This window comes from Equus caballus, chromosome 1 (assembly GCF_041296265.1).
Source record: "Equus caballus isolate H_3958 breed thoroughbred chromosome 1, TB-T2T, whole genome shotgun sequence".
NCBI classification, from domain to species: domain Eukaryota; kingdom Metazoa; phylum Chordata; class Mammalia; order Perissodactyla; family Equidae; genus Equus; species Equus caballus.
Window position 1 is genome coordinate 115,215,100 of NC_091684.1, and position 14,781 is coordinate 115,229,880.

The 14,781-nt window shown below is 40.7% G+C and overlaps 1 long non-coding RNA gene across 1 annotated transcript; it reads left to right on the plus strand.

Moving 5' to 3' along the window:
- Positions 1–66: 66 nt before the first annotated feature.
- Positions 67–14,219, plus strand: LOC111775376 (uncharacterized). The gene is made up of 3 exons (XR_002811025.2): positions 67–224; positions 7,637–7,859; positions 14,132–14,219. It is a non-coding gene; the product is annotated as an uncharacterized lncRNA (long non-coding RNA).
- Positions 14,220–14,781: the final 562 nt, after the last annotated feature.

The window sequence follows — 14,781 nt, forward strand, 5'->3', positions numbered from 1 at the left end:
AGCACAGAAAGGAGCAGCCATCTTATAAATCCAAGAGACACATTCTAAATTCCAGACTCACAGAACAAATCAATCAGAACACTAAGCAACCCTGAAATACTGTGCTTGATCACTTTCTATAATCCGCTGTAACGTGCTCCTAAACATACAGACCTCTTAGTGTATTTAAAATGATTCAGTTTACTAAAGCATAATAAAAAACTTCTTGAGAATCCACAGTTAAGGTAAGGTACAATTGTGTTTTTTTCTATGACTCAGTATTCCTGGATCTAACACTGAGTGATTCGTTACCTCCACTATTCTTCACATGGGTATTGTTGGTGCAAATCAATATTCAGAAGCAATTTTGAGCTCTTTTAAGAAGAGAAATGCCAAATACCTAAAAGAATTCAGGCCAGAAGTATGAATAATCTCTACCATTTTTTTTCTGTTCCATCTTGATTTGATTTTCACGAGAATCTTGTTTCAAGGGAATTCTGAGGGTACTAGTTGTAGATCAATGCTTAAAAAAAAAAAAAAAAGAGAAATGGGAGGGCCACAAGGGAAGGGGGTGGTGTGTGTTGGTAATTTGAGCAGGAGTAGATCGTTCTGCTGATTGTGTCTTTGTTTATATTTTCTAACTTTATGTAAAATGAAGGCCCTCTACTGACCAAGAGCAACAAAAACAGCAACAGGAATTATATGTCACAACATACGTAATTGTTTTCATATACATTTAACAATGTGATTGTGATTTCAACAATTATAACCTTTTTTCCCTTTCTGGAATGTGGGGATTTTACATGAGTATGTTGCTGGGGCACTTGCCTTCTTCCCCACTCCAAAATAGGTTTTTGCTGCTGAGGAAAGAAGTGAGACTCCATAAATTTCACGCAAGACAATGGAAATTTTATGAATGGAATAGAATTGTACTGGCCTAATGCATTTTAATAGCCTAGATTTTCCCTGAAGAGCTACAGTTTTGCATGGCTCATCTCATTGAATTCCACAAGATTTCTCTGAAACTTTAGCCCCCTATATATTTTTCTGTGGAACGTTCCCACTGAGAAGAGAGATGGTCAAAGTTAAGTAAGGAAGTAGATTGAGAAAAGTGAGAAAGTAATGCACCTGGCTTGTAATTTCGGTAGAAATTTAGATGCTGTTTGTATCAGGATGCTAATCACATTTAGGAGGCTATTCATTTTAATTGTTTTAGGTGGCAAACTGACACAAAGGGAGAAAGAGAAGAACACTGTGGAGAACCCGTCCATCAGTCTCTGGGTAGCTACATACTCAGAAAAGGCAATGAGGATCACATTAGTACCAGAAGAGTTCCAAGCTTTGTGTCAACACCCATATTTGTGCATATTCCAAAAGCCAGGGTGGATTGTTTTTTACTTCAAACAGTTGATTCTATGCTCATTTTTCACACGTTGAAAAATATTGTTTTCACAAAAGAATAAGTGCTTTCAAATCAGGTCAGAGTCAATGAAGAAAGTTGTGACTTTGAAGCAGATTGTCTGACAGATGTTGAAGGCCTGTTCTGAAGGAAGCGGATAGCAAGCAGGCCTGCACACTGGTGCTCTGTATGCCTACAGGCTGCGTACTTCAGGAGATTTCAGTAAAATACCAATAAGAAATAAATATTGTATGTATATTCAAAGCCATTTTTTCCTGAATTATCAAAATTATTTGTAACCAGCTGGAAGATTTCTCTGAGAGCTTGTTTTGTTGCCAGTTGATAGAAAAAGCCATTTCCCTCCTCCCCCCACCTCCCAGTCTAGCCAGGAACAATGTGAGCACGGTGTCCTGGCATCCAAGAGACACTGGCTGGATCCATTCGACAATATAAACAGCTTGACTTGTCACATAACCAGACCTTACTAGAAGAAGTGCTGTTTGTGAGAAAAGAACCGTGGGTGCCATAGCGTGTGGAGCCCTGTGTTCTAGGGCTCCTCCCAAAGTTAGCCCACCTTCAGTAGACTCCAAAAACTTCCCATAAGACTAGTCAGAAATATTGGCAAAACTCATACCTAGTGAAAGACTTACATCCACTTAAAAGGATACCTACAACTCAGTAATAAGACAAACAACAGAATCAACAAGTAGACAAACATTTGAACAGACATTTAACCAAAGATACATAAATGCTTACGAACCACACAGAAAGATGTTCGATAATATTAGTTATTAGAGAAATGCAAATTAAAACCACAATGAATTACCACTTCACACATACTAGAATGTTATAATGAATAAAAGAGGTAATAACATATGTTGGCAAGGATGTGGGAAAACCAGAACTTGATACACTGCTGATGGAATTGTAAAATGATGCAGCTAAATTGTAAAACAATTTGGCAGTGTCTCAAAAACTTAAACACAAAACTTTCATATATGACCCAGCAATTCTACTTCTATATATATACCCAAGAGAAGTGAAAACATATGCACAACAGAAACTTGCACACAAATCTTTATAGCAGCATTATTTATAATAGCCGAAAATGGAAACAATCTAAATGTCCATCAACAGGGGAGGGGATAGATAAAATGTAATATAGCTCTTGTAATGGAACAGTATTAAGTAGTACTGACACATGCTATGTCATGGACCAACATCATAAAGATTATCCAAGGTGAAAGAAGTTAAACACAAGAGACCACCATTTATAATATCATTTCAAATGCCCAGAAAAGGAAAGGCTATATAGAGAGGAAATATATTTTTGGTGGCTTCCTGGGACTTGGGGCAGGAATTGGGCAGGTGTGGGGGGTAACTGTAAAAGGGTATGAGGGATCATTTGGGGGGAATGAAACTATTCTAAAACTTATAATGATTATTGCATCACTTGGTAAAGTTACTAAAAATCACTGAATTGTACACTTGAAATGAATGAATTTTATAATATTAAAAAAACTCAATAAAGCTGTTGGAAGATGATGGAGGAAGACAGAAAGAAGGAGGAGGAAAAGGGGGATGAGGAGAAGGAGAGGAAGAAAAAGAAGGGGAAGAGGTAGAGAAGAAAGAGGAGGAGGGGAAAGTGTACAATTCAGTGTCATTAATTACATTCACAATGTTGTGTGACCATCACCACTATTTACAAAACTTTTTCATCATTCCAGACAGAAATTCTGTGTCCATTAAGCAATAACTTAGCATTCTCTCCTCCCCCAGCTCCTAGTAAATTTTAATCTGCTTTATGTATCTATGAGTTTGCATCGTCTAGATATTTCACATAGGTGGAATCATGCAATAATTGTATTTTTGTGTCTGGCTTATTTCACTTAGCATAATGTTTTCAAAATTCATCCATGTTGTGACATGTATCAGAATATCATTCATTTTCCCAGCTGAATAATATCCCATTGTATGTATATACCACATTTGGTTCACCCATTCATCTGTCTATCCTTATGCCAGTACCACAATGTCTTAATTATTATAGCTTTGTAGTAAGTTTTGAATTCAGAATGTGTGACTCCTCCAACTTTTCTCCTCATTTTCAAGATTGTTTTGGCTATTAAGGGCCCCTTAAATTCCACTTGAATTTGAAGATTGGCTTTTCTATTGTTGCAAAAAGAAAACTGTTATAATTTTGTCTGGGATTGTTTTGAATCTGTAGTAAGAAGCACCATGAAACTATCTTCCCACCTAGACTGCACTGTCAGAATCTGTCTAGTGTAACTACTTTAGAATTATAGACTATATTACAGGCTAGAAACTTCCAAGGGAAGACTTGGATCGTAAATTATGGTTAATTTTGGTCATTTTCAGCTTTTAGCTCAGCAGTGGTTACCCATTGCCCACTCCCTCACTCTGTGGCAGGGAGCTGTACACATGTTACTAGAGCAGCTTTCAAGTGGCTTTTTGGAGCCAAAGTGGCCATAAAGGACCCTGTTCTCAAAATATTAGGAATCTGTGCTCTGATCACTAATTACCATTTCTAATTTCAGAGGTACAGACAAAGAGGTGGGCAGCCACTGCTGTTGCACCTCCTCCCATTGTTACAAGCACCCACTGCCAGCTGAAGTGATTTCCAGAGGATTTAAAGTGCTAGCACCCCTATTTTCTTCCTTTCACTTTTTTCTTTTTCCCCTTTTGGGAGCCAGACATTACAGATTAGGACATTCAAAAGTAACTGCGTATATAGAAGAAATTAGAAAGTTACCACACATGTCAGGAGAAAGCACCAGCTTAGAAATGACCTGAGAAGATCTTACTTAAATTTGTATCTTAGGCCGATCTTCAGCACAGAGACAGCCTACAACAATTAAAAAACGAAAACAATAAACAAAACAAAAAAAGGAAATCCTTGGAGAAGGAGGAGAATGCGATTTCCAGAGTTACCACATTATTTCCAATATCCAGTTTTCAACAAAAAAACATAAAGCATACAAAGAAAGATGAAAGAATGGTCTATTCAAAGGGAAAAGTAAATCAACAAAAACTGTCCCTGAAAAAGACCTGATGGTGGATCTATTGGACAAAGACTTTAAAACGACTGCCTTAAAGATGCTCAGAAAACTGAAGGAAAATGTGAATAAAGTCAAGAAAGTGATGTATGAACAACTGAAAATATTGATAAAGAGAGAAAACCTAAAAAGAAAGCAAAAAGTAATTGTGGAACTTAAAAGTGTAGTAACTGAAATGAAAAATTCACCAGAGACAATCAATGACACATTTGAGGAAGCAGACAAAAGAATCAGCAAACTTGAAGATAGGAAAATGGAAATTATGGAGTCTGAGAAACATAAAGCCAAAAAGATTCAATAAAAATGAATAGAGCCTAAGGGAACTGTGGGACACCATCAGGAAGACCAACATATACACTGTAAAAGTCCCCGAAGAAGAGAGAGAGAAAGGAGCAGAGAGACTGTCTGAAGAAATATTGCCTGAACACTTCTCAAACTATCTGAAAGACATAAATATAAGCATTGAAGAAGCTCAATAAACTGCAATAAGATAACTCAAAGGCACTCACCCTTAGACATACTATAATCAAACTTTTGAAAGCAAAAGACAAAGAAAGTCTTGGAAGCAGCAAGATAAATGCAGCACATCAAATACAAGGGATCCTCAATAAGATTACCGAAAGATTTCTCATTAGAAACTTCAGAAGCTAGAAGGCAGTGGGCCAAAATGTTCGAAATGCTAAAAGAGATACATGATCAACCAAGAATCCTATATCCAACCAAACTGGCCCTCAACAGTGAAGGAGAAATTAAGACATTTCCCAGATAAACAAAAGCTGAGGGAGTTTGTTAGTATTAGACCTGCCCTGCAAAGGTAACAAATGCTTATAGGAGCCCTGCCAGTCAAAATGAAAGGACAATAGACAGTAATGTGAAGCCATATGAAGAAATAAAGATTAAATACACACTAACATTGAACAATCTGAAAATAAATATTAAGCAACACATTTTTAAATAACATATGGGTCAAAGAAGAAGTCTCAAGGGAAATTAAAACATTTTTTAACCAAATGAAAATGAAAATATAACTGATCAAAATGTGTGGGATGCAGCAAACAGTGCTTAAAGATAAATTTATAGCATCGAATGCATATATTAGAAAAGAAGAAAAGATATACAATCAATAATCTAAGCTTTTATCTTAAGAAACTAGACAAAGAAGTGCACATTAAATCCAAAATAAGAGAAACAACAAAAATTAGAGCAAAAATCAATGAAACTGAAAACAGGAAATTAATGAAAAAGTTAATGAAATCATATGCTGGTTCTTTGAAAAGATGAATAAAATTGATAAACCTCTAGCCAGGCTACACAAGAAGAAAAGAATTCTCTCACACTAATTACTAATATCAGAAATGAGAGAGGGTCAACCACTATAGATCAGTGACACTAGAAAGATAATAAAGAAATATTATAAATTACTGCATGCCTACGAATTTGATAGCTTAGATGAACTGAACCAATTCCTTGAAAGGTACAATCTACCAAAACTCATGCAAGGAGAAACAGATAATATAGCATTGGATAGAATAGAAATAGATAGTAGAATAGTGAACATAACGCTGAAGATGAACAAAGTCAGAAGACTGACACAACCCAACTTCAAGGCTTACTATAAAGCCACAGTGATCAAGACAGTGTGAAACAATAGACAAACAGATCAATGGAACAGAAGAGTGAGACCATAAACAGACCTAGATAAATGTAGTGAATTGATCTTTGACAAAGGAGCAAAGGCAATTCAATGGAGAGAGGATAGTCTTTTCAACAAATGGGGCGGGAACAACTGGACATTCACACACAAAAAATTAATCAGGATACAGATATTACATTTTTCACAAAAATTAACTGAGAACATATCATAGATCTAAATGTAAAAGACAAAACTATAAAACCCCTAGATGATGACAACAGAGAAAATCCAAGTGGCCTTGAGTTTGGCAATGACTTTTTAAATACGACACCAAAAAGATGATCCATGAGAGAAAAAATTGATAAGTTGGATTCAAAATAATAACTTCTGCTCTGCAAAAGATGCTGTTAAGAGAATGAAAATATAAGCCACAGAATGGGAGAAAATATTTATAATTGCCAAAAACTGGAATCAGCCAGGAAGTTCTTCAATAGATGAATCGATAAACCAACTGGTACATCCATTCAATTGAGTATTATTCAACAATAAAGGGAAATTAATTATCGTGAAAAGACACGTAGGAATCTTAAATGCATGTTTCTAAGTAGAAGAAGCCACCTGAAAAGGCTGTATACTTTGTGATGCCAACTATATGACATTCTGGAGAACACAAAGTAATAGAGTTAGTAAAAAGGTCAGTGGTTGCCAAGTTTATTAGGGGAGGGATGAATAAGTGGAGAACGGGATATTTTTTAGGGCCATGAAACTCTTCTGTACGATACTGTAACGGTGTATTCATGTCCTTATACATTTGTCAAAACCCATAGAACGTGCAACACAAAGAGTGAACCCAATGTAAACTATGGACTTAATAATAATTAGTATCAATATTGGTTCATCAATTGTAATGTACCATACTAGTGCAAGACGTCGAGAATAGGAGAAATCATCTGGGGATGGTGAGAGTGTTGATGGGAACCCTGTACTTTCGATACAATTTTTCTGTAAATGTAAAACTTCTCTAAAAAATAAAGTATATTAAAAATAATGGTCTTTTTATTCAAAGGAAATCTTGTATAAACACTAACATGTACAACAGGCAAAAAAGAACCTGTTTACCAAAAGCCTAGGCGATTTAACCATTGTGTCCCAAATTTCAGCCCTCTGTATCCTGCTCTGTCCTACCCCTGGAGGTACTGATGAGAATTCTGGAATGCCAGACACACAATTTGAAAGCTCCTGAACAATGATCTCTTAGGGCCTTACCTATACCAATATCCCATGACTCCGGTATTTTCTTTCCTTATGATGGAACCAAAAGAGAAATGTTAGCTGTAATAAATCTGAATTCAATAATAGCTGTATTTATAATGTACACACAAGCCAGTCTAGCCTGTCTTCTTTACTACGGGGATATTTCAGTGATTCTATTGTTAATAAAGCCTTTTAAAAATGCAAAGCACTCATTGCAAAGCAGTTTGATGAAATTGCAAATCCTTAGCTTAAACAGCATCTTTCTTTCTCATGATCCATTTTCCTGAAATGCAGATGGCAGGTGTCCTCATCTGTATGTGCTGCACCAACAACATTCTTGGAAGGGAGCGGTCCTACCAAACGACGACAGTCCTGAAATAGATGTGGAATCCACTGATGCAGCACACAGGGGAATGCCACCGGAAGCTCTGATCAAAGGGGACTGTGAGCTCCAGAATTCCTGATTGCGTTCATCACAGATGCCAAGTCTGTCAAATTCTAAAGCAGGAAGTCAATGGTGAGTCTAGAGATATTCACGATGAAAAAATGGTGGTGGGCTCCAGAGCCGGAAGCAAGTCACCCCATGGATATTTTAACACAGGTAAATCTGTCTCTACGAGTCATTGGATCTACACAAATTTGATGATGGACTTTTAAGTTACATCTGGGTTTCGCTAATATATAGCTCACTTTATGACAGGGTTGCCTGGCCAGATGAGAAGGAGTTAATTATAGCAGGACAAGGTAGATCGAATTAAAAGCTAAAATAATATCCGCTTTGTATGTAACATAGAGATAGAGGTTGGGGAATGAGCTATAGAAGCTGGTAATGAGGGAATGTTCAGCCAGAGAAAGAACCGAAAACTAAAATCTCCAGAAATAAGCCACATTGCAGGAAAACAATCAACATAGGATCAATTCAAAGGCCAGAAATAGGTCACTTGGGAGAAACCAGGCTGGCAGGCAACAGAGAGCAAGCAAGAAGAAAGTCCATCAGCGGCCATCTGGATGCTTTCCACAGAGGCGTTCCCAGGAATGTGTGTGATGTGTGTGTGTCTGCATGTATGCATGTTTTGGGTTGTAGACTGAGAAGGGGGCTCCATTTGAATGAGCAGGATCTGACTTTATTCTTGCAGGTAATACGCAGGCAAAGAACATAAGCAGAATAAGACCTATGTCCAGAAGGTTCATGGAGAAGCCTGGTTCTAAGACCAGGGTTCTGTCCTCATAACCCTGAAGAGCATAGTTCTAGCACACAACTGAGCAGAATCACACCAAGACTGACCCGCAGTGAAATCCCCCTCAGGCGCAAGACTGACCTTGGAACCTAGGTCAGAACTAGTCTCACTGGTCAAATATACTCCATCCCTCGCTGAAAAGAAGGCCATAGGAGAAGAAAAGACAAATGGATGATATGTTCACTCATTCATTCATTCAACACATACTCATTGAATGCTACTGTATGCATGTAAGTATACAGACAGGAAAAGAGCTGAGTACACAGAGAAGAAATACACACAGCCTCTGCCCTCACGCAGCTTGCATGGGCATATCATTGGCCTTTAGGATCAAATAGTGAGCCTCATTTTTTCTAGGCCATTTGCTTTATCCATCCCAGCATCTAACTCATTCCTCCAGAACCAAGCATCATGACAAAGCATCCTTAAGACATCACCCTTGGTGACATGTTCGTCCTAGTTTATTAAACAGAGAAATGTGACTGTTTAAAAACATTTATCACTTTAAGTGGCAGCTGTTGTTAGGATGCCCAGCATGGAATATCTAATCCTTATTCTACTCTTTAGCATTGATTCAATAATTATTTATTGAGAAGCCTGTTATGTGCCAGGCACTATTCTAGGTGCTTGGTGTGCGTCAGTGAACCAAACAGTCATCCTATAGCTGACATTGCAGCAGGAGAGACACAATAAACAATAGACATAATAAGCAAGTACATTAGATAGTATGTCATATGATGGTAAGTCCTATGGAAAAAGTAGATCATAGTGACAGAGGTCAGGAAAACGATGGGTCACAGTGTAGGCAGATTACAGTTTTAATTAGGGGGCTCAAGAGATTGAAGAGATCTCACCTTATTGAGGAAGTGACCTTTGGGCAAAGACTCAGAAGCAGTGGAGAATTTAATGATGTAGTTATCTGGAGAAAGAGCGTTCCAGTGGAGGGAACAACCAGTGCAAAGGTCCTGTGGTGAGGAAATGCCTGGAGTGTTCATGGTGCAGCAGGAGCCCAGTGTGGCCAGAGGGAGAAGAATGAGGGAGAGTAGTAGAGAGTAGGAGATGAGAGCAGACAGGTAGTGGGGGTGAGGGGACAGATCACGTCAGACCTTGTAGACCAATGTAAAGGGTCAGGGTTATTAGACGAGAAATGGTGAACCTTTGTAGGTTATGATCGAAGAGGTGACATGATCTGATTTATGTTTCTGAATCAGACATCATCGGCCTCATCCAATCCCTTGGGCCCTCCTGTGCACCCCTCCCCTGGCTGCTGTGTGATTTTCCTTCTAACAACCATACCTGTGACTCTTTTCTGACGACCTGTCTTCGAGCTACTGTAGTCTGGACCCCAGCACAGAGGACAAGAAGTACCGGGGAATTTGCATCTGTCCAGGTGGTCTGGAGCCTGTAACTAATTAGTGCCCAGCACACTTTCCTTCAAGTTGGACAAACTCTAGGGCATAAATGATCCTCCAGGGCACCCCTGCAGGATCAGGCCAGGGCTGGGGTTTTGCTGAAGTCACACCCAACCCTGCCCTGCTTTCTTCATCCCCTTATTGGCTTCTCCTGGGACCAAACCCTTACATAACTCACGTGTGCCTGAATTGTTATCTTTGGGTCTGCTTTAGGGGAAGTTTCAAAGGATACGCAGTCTGCATAAGTAGGCAGTGGGGGCAAGGGAAGAATCAGGCAGTCCCGTTGGGGTACTGCACTAATCCAGGTGCGGGCAGGGGAAGGCAGAGACGCGAATAGAGTCAGGATATGTTTTGAAGGTAGAGATGCCAAGATGTGCTGATGGATTAGAGGTGGATTTTGAGAGGAAGAGAGAAGGTTCTTGGCTGAGTTTCTGGACAGATGGACTTGCCATGCCCTGAGATGAAGAAGGATGCTGTGGAGCAGGCTGAGCGGGGAAGAACAGGAGTTTGATTTTTGATATGTTATGTTGCTGTGTCTAACAAGCTGGCAAAGCTGCTGTAGGCAGTTGGCTACTGTCAGGCGGGGCTCTCCAGGATACAGACACTGAGACAGCATTAAGGGCTCATAAAGTTTATTGGGAACAAGACTTGTTATAAATAAAGGGGGAATAAGCAGGATTTGGCAAGATGTACAGCCTGGGCAGACCTGACAAGTCTTGGCCAAGCTGATTGGATGCTCTGGACTTAGGTTTGCCCGTTAGAGATTTCCCACATTGGGCAGAGATGGCCAGGCCCAGGTATCCTTGCCGTCTTCAGTCATTGGCTGGAGACTGGCTACAGAGAGCATGGCCTCAGCTCAAATGATGCAGTAGATCCTGATGACGCTGAAGCTAGAGGTAGGCAGCCAACTGTACTCCTTGCAGCTGAAGGGCAAGTTCTCTCTTGAAGGGAGATGTAAGCGATCCATGGTGCCAACATAATAGAATAGTGTAGAATTCAGGAATGTGATCTAGGCTGGAAATATGAATTTGCCCATTGTCTGCATATAGAGAGCATTTAAAGCCATAAAAGGGATTGAGATCACAAGCAGAGTTTAGAGAGAGGCGGGGCCAAAGACCTGAGCTTAGCATTGCAAAAACAAGAATGTAGAAAAAGGACCAGCAAAGGAGACTAAGGAAGTGAAATTGAAGAAAAACCAATAAGTATCGGGGATCTTGGAAGGTGAATGAGAACATAACAAACGCTGCTCACAGTCAACTGAGATGAGAACTAAGAACTGAGCAAAGGATGTAGCAATGGAGGTCACCATGACCTTGGTAAGAGTCTTTTCAAGTGGAGTATGGGGACAGAGCATGGCTGGAGTGGCTGTGAGGAAGAACAGGAGGCAAGGGATCGGGGACCGAGGGTGAAGACAACTCACCTGAGAAATTTTGCTCTAAGTGGGGGCAGAGAAGAGGGATGGTAGCTAGCTGAGTAAATAGGTCAAGAAACCTTGATTTAGGTTGTTGTTTTCAAGATGGAGGTGGCATCAGCATATTTTGATGCTTAAAGGTTTGTGACTCCCCCTTCCTGCAGTAAATAATGACTTTATTCACAAAGAAATGCTTGTGAAAGGAAGCAAAGGGCATATTGGCACCTGGCACTGTGTTTAAACCTCTGGAGAAAAGCTCAGTAGTTGTGTCATGCGTATTTTATACAAGCTATGGAGCTCGCCTCTCAAAGCCAAGCCCAGGATAATCACCCAATCTGATATTTTCAAGCCTGCACCTACACCCTTTGCATACTCTAGTCGATCTCTTGGCTTAACCATTCTGAGGACATTTGGGGCCAACACTGCAGGCTCCACACTGCACATTTTCAATCAGACCTGAGCGACACCACGCATTAGTTGAAGCACCACCTGGCGCTGTGAATGTCTGATAAAAGGAAAGGCAGAAGGAGGATTACACCTGGTGATGTGGAAAATGAAAGAAAAAATCCCTTGATTAAAAATTCAGCACCTTTCACCTTCTACTGAGCTACTAAATACCCTTAGGTTTCAGCCCGTTATGGAAATGCAGCCTCCTTCAAACAAAGTCATTTAGGCAGGATGTTAGACAGAATATTAATCCATCCAAGAAGCTGAGCATGGGATGTCAAGGAGAACAAAATGAGGAAAACGGGAAGAATTCAGAGGGCTCCTCAGGACTCATGAGTGTGGATGCTGGTCAGTATCCCAGTGTTGTTTCCAGCAGAAGGCACTGTCCTCACCCCAGAGGGCATGGCCCATCACCAGTGGACAAAAACACAATATGCCCAGGAGTTCAAGAGCAATGGCTCAGCAATCCTTCTTCCCAATTGCCTGCCATAGTTGTTTCCAGTTCCAGAAGCACATGGATTTCCTTGCAGCCCAGTTAGCACCAGCTGAACAGACTGGTGCCTGCTCAGAGCCAGAGGGAAGAAGAGGAGAAGAAAGATGAAGAGGAGAGGGCAGAGGAAGGGGAAGAGGAGGACTCAGGGGGCAAAGAAAATCGGCCACATCATGTCTTCCTTTCCTCCCAGTCTGCTCCTCTCTGCTCCTCCCAATTTCTCAAGCTGGAGAACCAGGGGTTATGCCCAATTTCCTCTTCTCCCTCACTGCTGTTCCCCTAGTCCAAGCACCCCACACATTGCACTTCCTGAGTCCGAAAGGGCAATATCTGACACTTTAGCCATCACCCTACTACTGGCTCCCTCATTACCACCACATACGCATACAGACTGCAGACATCAAGAATCAACATCCATCTTCTCCACTGAACCTTGGAAATCTTAGCACCTCACTCCTAGAGGATATCTACCATCTGTCCCTTATCCCTCCCTCCTTTCTGTGGTTACCATGGCTATCCTAGTCCAGGCCCACCTTGGCTTCTCTGCCTTGTCTCCCTCAAGTAGCACCTCACAAAAGCATTTCATCTAAAAGTCAGTACCACCATGTCACTTCCCCGTTGAACATCCTTCCATCCTACCATCTAATAGAATCAAGTTCCAGATCCTGGGCCCTCCAGGTCAGACCCTGGTTAAGCCACAACTTCTGCCCCTCCTGCTTCTGCAGCAAGTTACTCATCATCTCTGTCCTCACACACTGCTTCTCCACTCATGCCTTTCCGGGTACCTGAACCACCTCTCCTCCTAGCCCACCACCCTTCTCTATTTAGGTTGCCTTGACTAAGGTCTTCCCAACCCCTATGACACAATGGGAAGTCACTTTCTCTCTCACCATGCCTACCATGTTGTATTATCATCATTATCCTGCTTAGCGTCTGTCTCTCCTTTAGTCTGTGGCTCCCTAACGTCAGGAGCTGACTCTTCCTTTGTACTTCCAGTTCCTAAGTGAGTATGTGGCACATTGTAGGAAACTAATAATAATCATAACAGCGGGAGATTAATGCTTACAGCAACCCTACAAAGTAGTCACTCTTATTCTCATTTCAAAGAAGAGGCAACTGAGTCCTTGAGAAGTTAATGATTTGCTCCAGGTTAAACCAGTGATTTGGCCTGCAATAGTCTGATCCCTGGAAACAGGCTTTTAAACCCTACCAAATGACTATAGTAGGATCCGTCTAAAGCAGGGGGTCACAGGAACTGCAAGGGCTGTAGAGGTGCCTGGTGGTAGCTCCTCCTTGGCACCCAGATGTCCAGCAGCCCTGGATCCAAGAGATAACTTTGGCCATGCTTCATGGAGGGTATTTCAGATACCAAGACCCCACATAGTAAAGTTAGAGGCACAAAATGATAACTACCAAAGCCCTCTCTACTCTTCTCTCTTGTGTCTTTTGATAAAAGTTCTGTTCATCATATAATGAGAGTTGCAATGGGGTGGGGGAAACTAAACGGGGAGGGAATTGGAGATGGAAAAAATATAGAAAAACCCATGCAAACTTCAGAAAATGTACCCAGTGCAACTGGCCTTGAAATAGAGGCTTTATAATCCGTTCGTTATGGACTGAATTTTTGTGTCCCCCTAAAATTCCTGTGTTGAAATCCTAACCCCAAGGGTGATGATGTTAGGAAGTGAACCCTTTGGGAGGTGATTAGGTCATGAGGGCCTCCTGAATGAGATTAGTGCCTTTGTAAAAGGAACTCAGAGAGCTTTCTTTGCCCTCTTTCTGGCCTATGAGGATCAACCAGAAGGTGGCCCAGAAGAAAGCCTTCACCAGAACGTGAGCATGCTGGCACCCTGATCTCAGACCTCCAGTCTCGAGAACAGTAAGAAAATAAGTTTCTGTTGTTTATAACCCACCCAGTCATGGTACTGTGTTATAGCAGCCTGAACTAACGCATTGTTAGGAGATACATTTTAAAGCTATATTATAAGATTCCTTCATAAATGGAAGAAAGTATCCTATGGTCAGAACCCAGCACAGTGCTGGGCACATAGGAGGTGCTCCAAAAAGGGTATCTGAATAAATGATCAAACAGCCAAGAGTGGTTATACTATTTATTGTGAACATTTATTAATATTGAACATTAGTATCTATTGAGCTACAAATACACACGAGGGAAAGAGCATGGAAGAATTGGCTACTGACGGAGGACTGCTGGAACCCCGGCTTGGCTCTCCCCAGCAATTAGGATCAATTGTTGAATGGTTCACAACACATCAAAGCGGCTGAGTGGGCTCCTTGGCTGGGCCACTGTGCACTTACTTTAATTCAGTCTAAGTCCAGTATTCAGCTTCCTAAACTCATTTTAGTTAAATATGCCACTAATAGTTCTAAAATTTCCCAACTTCTCACAACATTTGGATATTATTTCCGATCTTTATTAT